Source organism: Durio zibethinus, unplaced genomic scaffold (genome assembly GCF_047325235.1).
Source record: "Durio zibethinus cultivar Kanyao isolate XHJ-2024 unplaced genomic scaffold, ASM4732523v1 HiC_scaffold_3, whole genome shotgun sequence".
NCBI classification, from domain to species: Eukaryota; Viridiplantae; Streptophyta; class Magnoliopsida; order Malvales; family Malvaceae; genus Durio; species Durio zibethinus.
This window is the reverse complement of record NW_028323044.1, coordinates 10,184,351-10,194,350: the sequence shown is the minus strand read 5'-3', so window position 1 is coordinate 10,194,350 and position 10,000 is coordinate 10,184,351.

Below are 10,000 nucleotides of genomic sequence, written 5' to 3'. Positions count from 1 at the left end.
TAAAATAAAGGCTACAATCATGGGATTACATTTAATCAAGATGCTGGTTCCTGATTTTCAGGGTCAACCAAATCTGCCAGGATGCTGATGCTGATCCTGCCTGGTTCCAGAAGCTTCCCTTGCGTATCCAGCACCTCGGGCCCTTCTGGATGTGGTGCGGGCAGCCCAAATGCCAGGCCTTGGTCTCATGAGTTGGCCTGCAAGATGGGCGGGCGTTTGGAGCTCGTTTGATAGGCTTTGCGCACTGATACCCGCCAGCACGCCTGGTCTGCGGGCCTTAGCTGCTGGCTCGCCTGCTGGTCTGGCTGATGTGCCTGGCGCGCCCGCCCAGGGCGTGACATTCTCCCCCACCTGATTGCGCAACGCCCTCGTTGCGTCTTCTGCATGGTACTGCCTGATCTGGTCCCCGAACTGCCATAAGTCCTCTGCTGGTTCCCAGCTCGCCTCACTGTCTGGAAGTCCCTTCCAGCGCACCAAGTACTCATGTCTTGGTTGATAGTTCTTCCGTCTCACTTCCCGGTCAGCCATAATGCTGTGGACCTCCTTCTCATATGAGGCCCTTGCTCCCAACGGTGCACGCTTTGACTCTGCCCGTCCTGGATCTCCCTCATCCTCATGGAACGGCTTGAGCATGCTCACATGGAACACCGGGTGTACCCTCGGCTTGGGTGGCATATCCAGCTTGTAGGCAACCTTGCCTACTCTCTTGACTACTCGGAAAGGTCCCTCATACCTCCGGACTAGGCCTTTGTGCAGCCCCCTGTGGCGCACAATGGGATGCAGCTTCACCAACACCAAGTCTCCAACCTGGAACTGCACATCCCGCCTCTTCTGGTCTGCCCACTTCTTCGACCTCTTGGCCGCCTTGTGTAGACAAACTCTGGCCAAGTCAGCTTGCTCCTGCCATGCCTTGGCAAACTTGTATGCTGCTGGATTTGGCCCTGTATAACCTGCAGCAATCGAACCGGGTGTTAGTGGTTGTTGCCCTGTCACAACCTCAAATGGGCTCTGGTTCGTTGCCTCGCTCCTTTGCAAGTTGTAGGAAAACTGCGCAATATCCAGTAGCTTTGGCCAGTCCCTTTGTGTGGCACTCACATAGTGCCTGAGGTAGACCTCCAGTAGTCCATTCACACGTTCTATCTGCCCATCGGTCTGCGGATGCATGCTGGTGGAAAAGTTCAAGTCTGACCCCAACAGCTTGAACAACTCAGTCCAGAACCTGCCCGTGAAACGCCCGTCCCGATCACTAACAATGGTCCTCGGCACTCCCCAGTACTTCACCATGTTCTTCAGGAACAATCGAGCTGCCTCCTCGGCTGGGCACTCCTTGGTTGCTGGAATGAAGATTCCATATTTGGAAAACCTGTCCACCACTACCATGATGCTTCCAAACCCCTCTGTCTTGGGTAGACCGACTATAAAGTCCAGAGAAACACTCTCCCATGGTCGCTCTGGCACTGGCAATGGCTCCAAGAGACCCCCTGGTTTCTTGAGCTCCACCTTGTCCTGTTGGCACACAAGACAAGTCTTCACATAGGCCTCCACATCGTCCCTCATGTGCGGCCAGTAGTACCGGTCCTCGATCAGCGCCAAGGTGCGGCTCACTCCTGGGTGTCCAGCCCACCTTGAATCATGACACTCTTGCAAAACTTCCTTGCGGAGCTTCCCGTGCTGCGGCACAAACAGTCTACTGCCCCTGGTGTACAGCAACCCATCCTGCAACCAAAACCGCCTAGTCTTACCTTGCTGGGCGTACTCCATCAAAGCCTTGGCTGTAGGATCATGCGCAAGTCCCTCCTTGATGCGCGGCACCAGTGACCCCTCTGGTTGGCTAATGGCAGCAAGGTTAGCCTTTCTGCTCAGGGCGTCTGCCACTAGGTTCGCCCGCCCCGGCTTGTACTCCATCTGAAAATCAAATTCCGCAAGAAAATCTTGCCATCTCGCCTGCTTGGGGGACAGCTTCTTCTGCGTCTGGAAGTAGCTGGTTGCCACATTGTCCGTCCTCACCACGAACCTCGACCCCAACAGGTAATGGCGCCAAGTGCGCAAGCAGTGCACCACTGCAGTCATCTCCTTCTCTTGGACCGTGTACTTGCGTTCAGTCTCGTTCAGCTTCCTGCTCTCAAACGCGACTGGACGTCCCTCTTGCATCAACACGCCCCTATGGCAAAGTCTGATGCATCCGTATGCACCTCATACGGTTTGGCATGGTCTGGCAAGGCCAAGACTGGCTCCTCGGTCACAGCCCGCTTCAACCTGTCAAAGGCTTCCTGGCACCCTGCGCTCCACTCCCATGCTCTCCCTTTCTTGAGCAAGTCAGTCAATGGCGTGGCTATTGCTGAGTGACCCTTGATGAAGCGCCTGTAGTAGTTAACCAGCCCAAGGAACGATCTCAACTCAGTGACCTTGGCTGGCGGTTGCCACTCCAGGATGGCATCTATCTTGCCTTCATCCATGCGTATCCTGCCACCTCCCACTATGTGGCCAAGGAATGGGATCTCCTGCTGGGCGAACGAGCACTTCTCCCTCTTGACAAACAGCTTGTGCGCCCGCAACACCTCGAACACCTGTCTCAAGTGGTCTACATGCTCTCCCAAAGTCTGGCTGTAGATCACAATGTCATCCAAATAAACCACAACAAACCGATCAAGGAATGACTGAAGTACCTTGTTCATAAGGGTGCAGAATGTTGCTGGGGCATTCGTGAGTCCGAAAGGCATCACCAAGAACTCATACGAACCATACCGAGTGACACATGCTGTCTTTTGCTCATCTCCCTCTGCGATCCTGACTTGATAATAGCCTGACCTCAAATCCAGCTTGGTGAACCACCTTGCGCTCCCAAGTTGATCGAACAAGTCCGCAATGAGTGGGATGGGGTACTTGTTCTTGATGGTCAGCTTGTTCAAAGCCCAGTAGTCTATGCACAGCCGCAACGACCCATCATGCTTGCGCTGGAATAGAACCGGTGCACCATAGGGTGCTTTCGATGGCCTGATGAAGCCAGCATCAACTAACTCTTTGAGCTGCTTCCTCAACTCCTCCAACTCTGGTGGAGACATTCGGTAAGGGGCTCTGGCTGGTGGCTTGGCCTCGGACACCAGCTCGATCTTGTGGTCCACCTCCCTCTTAGGTGGTAGCTTGCTAGGCAGCTTTGCGGGCATCACATCACTAAAGGTCTTCAGCACCTTTAGCACCTCCAAGGGTGACTCGGTCTCCTTCTCCCTTGGCTCATCATATTTCAGGGCTGCCAAGAAGGTGTCTTCTTGTCTGCTTACCGCCTTGGCAAATTGGATGGCTGACACCACCTGTGACCCAACTCCAGACCCTCTCCTCAATGGTACTAGGCATTGGCACCGTGCATCCAAGATGCAAACACAATCGGCAAAAGGCACAAGGAGGGCGTTAATCCGAACAAGGAAATCCAACCCAATCACAAACTCATAGTCGTCAAGGGGTATTACCTCAATGGTCTCCTTGCCTTTCCAATCTCCAAGCTGTAACTCCACTCCCCGTGCTACTCCAATGGCTGGAACTTCCTTGGAGTTCACCGTCTTAATGGTACCAGTCCCTTTCTGCACCTTTAGTCTGAGCTTCCGGGCTCCATCACCTGAAATGAAAAGATGTGAGGCACCTGTGTCCACCAGTGCGCTCACCTTCTGACCCGCAACCATCAGATCCGCAAACATCAAGCCCTTTGGCTTGCGGCTCCCCTTACTCTGGACAGCATTGAGCACCAACGACCCAAGCTTTGCTGCCCCTGACTCTGGCTCCTCGTCAGACTCCCTGTCTACAGCAGCCAGCTTGCCCTTCTGCGGGCAATTGCGCGCTATGTGGCTCCCTCCACATAGGTAGCATGCTAGTGGTTCTCGGTCCCCCTTTGCTTTCCACTTGCCTGCTGATGGCTTCCTCTCGCCATCCTTGGTTGAACGGTCTCGGTCTCCATCCTTGGACTCCCGGTCACGGTCCTTCCCATTGGACTGCTTCTTCCGGTCCCTATCGTCCCTGCCCTTACCCTTGGGCTTGGTAGACTCGAACTTGTTCAGAGGCTTGAACTCTATCAACGCCTCGGCAGTGGTCATGGCTTTAGCCAAGTCATGAACTCCCCTCCTTTGTAGCTCATGCTTCACCCACGGCTTCAGCCCATCCATGAAAGCAAAGAATGCGTCCTTCTCGCCTAGATCCGAGATCTGTAGCATCAGTTCAGAGAATTTTTGAACATACTCTCTTATGTTCCCTTGCTGGCTCAACCTGCGCAACTTTGCCCGTGCCTCATCATCGGCATACTCCGGGTAAAATTGTTCTCTGAACTCTTTTTGGAACTCTGCCCAGGTTCCAATCTTGGCGTTCCCACGCCTGACATCATCACACCTGCGCCTCCACCACAATAAGGCTACATCAGTGAGATACATAGCAGCGGTGCTTACCTTTATCGCCTCGTCTTGCATGCCATGGCCTGGAAATACTGCTCCATACCCCAAAGGTAATTGTCTACTTCCTTGGCCGCCCTAGTCCCCTTAAACTCCTGAGGCTTGGGGACATCCAATCTGGATCTGGACACTCCAGCAAACATGCCATTCCCAATGGCAGTCTTGCAAGTCACGAGCTCACTGGTAAGCTCCTCCATCCGCTGGCGCATGGCCTCCATGCCATCTCGCAAAGTCAGAACTTCCGCCTCCAAGGATTCATTCTTTTGGGTGATCGCATCCAGGCCATTGTTGAGAGCAGCTGCTAGCTCACTTTGGATCTCCTCCCCCATGGAGTCTAGCGATGCAATGTGAGTTTCTACTTCCTCCAGCTTCTCCCCCATGTCGCCTATGGTCACCTCCACCTTGGCCAGCCTACCGTCCATGGTAGACCAGATATCTCTAGAACAAGCTTTCTTGCCTCTTCCTCGCCCATGCTCCTGGGCCTCTGGTTGTTGGCTAGCAACGTCGCTTTGGGATGCCATCTCCTCAATCACGATCTAACCTGCACAACACAAACACGCAGAATCGAACTTGCTCTGATACCAACTGTCACGGGCTCCGACCTTAGACTCAGAATCCGTGCGGCCTTAGGCTTGGAATCTCGTCCTTGATGCCTAAGTCAGCCTAAAACACAAGCGTGCGGACACTAGAACAAAGGGAAGGGCTGATTACGCAAGTTAAAGAGAAACAGGACAGAAAAACAGAATTCTGGAAATGCTCTTGTATTCACTGAAACAGAAGTGTTTGATGGTGTACAAATGAGGGTGGAGCAGCCCTCTATTTATAGTTGAGGCTCCAGCTACAACTTAATGGCAAATCCCTAAAATAAAGGCTACAATCATGGGATTACATTTAATCAAGATGCTGGTTCCTGATTTTCAGGGTCAACCAAATCTGCCAGGATGCTGATGCTGATCCTGCCTGGTTCCAGAAGCTTCCCTTGCGTATCCAGCACCTCGGGCCCTTCTGGATGTGGTGCGGGCAGCCCAAATGCCAGGCCTTGGTCTCATGAGTTGGCCTGCAAGATGGGCGGGCGTTTGGAGCTCGTTTGATAGGCTTTGCGCACTGATACCCGCCAGCACGCCTGGTCTGCGGGCCTTAGCTGCTGGCTCGCCTGCTGGTCTGGCTGATGTGCCTGGCGCGCCCGCCCAGGGCGTGACACCCGCACCAAGGCCGAGCGTGTGCCGATGGTGGTCGAGGCAAGCGCCCGCACCAGGGCCCAGCGTGTGCCGATGGTGGTCGAGGCAAGCGCCCTCACCAAGGCCGAGCGTGTGCCGATGGTGGTCGAGGCAACCGGCCGCACCAAGGGCCGGCGTGTGCCGATGGTGGTCGAGCCAGGAGCCCGCACCAAGGGCCGGCTTGTGCCGATGGTGTTCGGGGCAACCGCCCGCACCAGGGCCCTGCGTGTGCCGATGGTGCTGGGGGCAACCGCCCGCACCAGGGCCCAGCGTGTGCCGATGGTGCTGGGGGCAAGCGCCCGCACCAGGGCCCAGCGTGTGCCGATGGTGGTCGAGGCAAGCGCCCGCACCAGTGCCCAGCGTGTGCCGATGGTGGTCGAGGCAAGCGCCCGCACCAGGGCCCAGCGTGTGCCGATGGTGCTGGGGGCAAGCGCCCGCCCCAGGGCCCAGCGTGTGTCGATGGTTATCGGGGCAACCGGCCGCACCAGGGCCCAGGGTCTGCCGATGGTGCTCGAGGCAACCGCCCGCACCAAGGCTCAGCATGTGCCGATTGTGATCGAGGCAACAACCCACACCAGGGCCCAGCTTGTGCCGATGGCGGTCGAGGCAAGTGCCCGTACCGAAGGGCAGCCTATGCCGATGATGGTCGATGCATGTGCCATCACCATGCGTCATCATGTGCCATTGATGGTCGAGGCCTTGGCCGAAGTTCGATTTTGAGCCACGGTGCCCATGCTTGGCTCCAGCATGTGCTGGTGCCGCATTTTTTTCACTCGGGACAGCATCGCCGGAGCATCGCCGGAGCATCGCCGGAGTACCGCCGGAGAACCTGACCGGCGGCATTGGGGTTCCGGCGATTGGGAGGGGGGCCGGGGGGGTGTGCGCACATGATGTGCGATGGGTGCTGGTACTTGGCCTTGTGTTGGCCCCCTATCCCTCATCAAACCTCTGAGAATTCACACCCCCTTAAAGAGCATTTGAGATTTTACAGGTTTGCTACCAGTAGCCGTTAAAGTGTCTGAAATGGGGACACTTTTTTCAAACGGTCACAAAATCTTCTCTACTTCGAGTTTTTAGCTGAATTTTTTTGTGCATGCCAACAAAAATAGAAGGATCATGCCTACAAAATTTGGGGCCAAAAATCCTTATAAAAAAATTTTAAAAAATCCCGAACCGCAAAAAGTTTCGAAAATCATGAAAAATAGAAAACGAGTCATCTTCCAACGAAACTTCACGTGAAGGCTTAGGGGACCATTGTATGAATTTACAAGCCATAAAAATGGCATTGGCACGGCAGAAATTTGAAGATGTGCCTAAACCCACCAGGGCCCAGCGTGTGCCGATGGTGCTCGAGGCAACCGCCCGCACCAGGGCCCAGCGTGTGCCGATGGTGCTCGAGGCAAGCGCCCGCACCAGGGCCCAGCGTGTGCCGACGGTGGTCGAGGCAACCGCCCGCACCAGGGCCGATAGTGTGCCGATGGTGCTCGAGGCAACCTGTCGCACCAGGGCCCAGCGTGTGCCGATGGTGATCGAGGCAACCTGCCGCACCAGGGCCCAGCGTGTGCCGATGCTGGTCGAGGCAAGCGCCCGCACCAGCGCCCAGCGTGTGCCGATGGTGCTCGAGGCAACCGACCGCACCAGGGCCCAGCGTGTGCCGATGGTGCTCGAGGCAACCTGCCGCACCAGGGCCCAGCGTGTGCCGATGGCGCTCGAGGCAAGCTCCCGCACCAGGGCCCAGCGTGTGCCGATGGTGCTCGAGGCAACCTGCCGCACCAGGGCCCAGCGTGTGCCGATGGTGCTCGAGGCAACCTGCCGCACCAGGGCCCAGCGTGTGCGGATGGTGCTCGAGGCAAGCGCCCGCACCAGGGCCCAGCGTGTGCCGATGGTGGTCGAGGCAACCGCCCGCACCAGGGCCCAGCGTGTGCCGATGGTGGTCGAGGCAACCTGCCGCACCAGGGCCCAGCGTGTGCCGATGGTGCTCGAGGCAACCTGCCGCACCAGGGCCCAGCGTGTGCCGATGGTGCTCGAGGCAACCGACCGCACCAGGGCCCAGCGTGTGCCGATGGTGGTCGAGGCAACCGCCCGCACCAGGGCCCAGCGTGTGCCGATGGTGGTCGAGGCTGCCGATGATGGTCGAGGCAACCTGCCGCACCAGGGCCCAGCGTGTGCCGATGGTGCTCGAGGCAACCGACCGCACCAGGGCCGAGCGTGTGCCGATGGTGCTCGAGGCAAGCGCCCGCACCAGGGCCCAGCGTGTGCCGATGGTGGTCGGGGCAACCTGCCGCACCAGGGCCCAGCGTGTGCCCATGGTGGTCGAGGCAAGCGCCCGCACCAGGGCCCAGCGTGTGCCGATGGTGGTCGAGGCAACCTGCCGCACCAGGGCCCAGCGTGTGCCGATGGTGCTCGAGGCAACCGACCGCACCAGGGCGGAGCGTGTGCCGATGGTGGTCGAGGCAAGCGCCCGCACCAGGGCCCAGCGTGTGCCGATGGTGGTCGAGGCAACCTGCCGCACCAGGGCCCAGCGTGTGCCGATGGTGCTCGAGGCAACCGACCGCACCAGGGCCCAGCGTGTGCCGATGGTGGTCGAGGCTGCCGATGGTGGTCGAGGCAACCTGCCGCACCAGGGCCCAGCGTGTGCCGATGGTGCTCGAGGCAACCGACCGCACCAGGGCCGAGCGTGTGCTGATGGTGCTCGAGGCAAGCTGCCGCACCAGGGCCCAGCGTGTGCCGATGGTGGTCGAGGCAACCGCCCGCACCAGGGCCCAGCGTGTGCCGATGGTGATCGAGGCAACCGACCGCACCAGGGCCCAGCGTGTGCCGATGGTGCTCGAGGCAACCTGCCGCACCAGGGCCCAGCGTGTGCCGATGGTGGTCGAGGCAACCTGCCGCACCAGGGCCCACCGTGTGCCGATGGTGGTCGAGGCAAGCGCCCGCACCAGGGCCCAGCGTGTGCCGATGGTGGTCGAGGCAACCGACCGCACCAGGGCCCAGCGTGTGCCGATGGTGCTCGAGGCAACCTGCCGCACCAGGGCCCAGCGTGTGCCGATGGTGGTCGAGGCAAGCGCCCGCACCAGGGCCCAGCGTGTGCCGATGGTGGTCGAGGCAAGCGCCCGCACCAGGGCCCAGCGTGTGCCGATGGTGGTCGAGGCAACCGACCGCACCAGGGCCGAGCGTGTGCCGATGGTGGTCGAGGCAAGCGCCCGCACCAGGGCCCAGCGTGTGCCGATGGTGGTCGAGGCAACCTGTCGCACCAGGGCCCAGCGTGTGCCGATGGTGGTCGAGGCAAGCGCCCGCACCAGGGCCCAACGTGTGCCGATGGTGCTGGGGGCAACCGCCCGCACCAGGGCCCAGCGTGTGCCGATGGTGATCGAGGCAGGCGCCCGCACCAGGGCCCAGCGTGTGCCGATGGTGGTCGAGGCAAGCGCCCGCACCAGTGCCCAGCGTGTGCCGATGGTGGTCGAGGCAAGCGCCCGCACCAGGGCCCAGCTTTTGCCGATGGTGATCGAGGCAACCGGCCGCTCCAGGGCCCAGCGTGTGCCGATGGTTATCGGGGCAACCGGCCGCACCAGGGCCCAGGGTCTGCCGATGGTGCTCGAGGCAACCGCCCGCACCAAGGCTCAGCATGTGCCGCTGGTGATCGAGGCAACAACCCACACCAGGGCCCAGCTTGTGCCGATGGCGGTCGAGGCAGGTGCCCGTACCGAAGGGCAGCCTATGCCGATGATGGTCGATGCATGTGCCATCACCATGCGTCATCATGTGCCATTGATGGTCGAGGCCTTGGCCGGAGTTCGATTTTGAGCCACGGTGCCCATGCTTGGCTCCAGCATGTGCTGGTGCCGCATTTTTTTCACTCGGGACAGCATCGCCGGAGTACCGCCGGAGAACCTGACCGGCGGCATTGGGGTTCCGGCGATTGGGAGGGGGGCCGGGGGGGTGTGCGCACATGATGTGCGATGGGTGCTGGTACTTGGCCCTTGTGTTGGCCCCCTATCCCTCATCAAACCTCTGAGAACTCACACCCCCTTAAAGAGCGTTTGAGATTTTACAGGTTTGCTGCCAGTAGCCGTTAAAGTGTCTGAAATGGGGACACTTTTTTCAAACGGTCACGAAATCTTCTCCGGTTCGAGTTTTTAGCTGAATTTTTTTGTGCATGCCAACAAAAATAGAAGGATCACGTCCACAAAATTTGGGGCCAGAACTCCTTCTGAAAAAATTCTAAAAAATCCCGAACCGCAAAAAGTTTCGAAAATCGTGAAAAATAGAAAACGAGTCATCTTGCAACGAAACTTCACGTGAAGGCTTAGGGGACCATTGTATGAATTTACAAGCCATAAAAATGGCATTGGCACG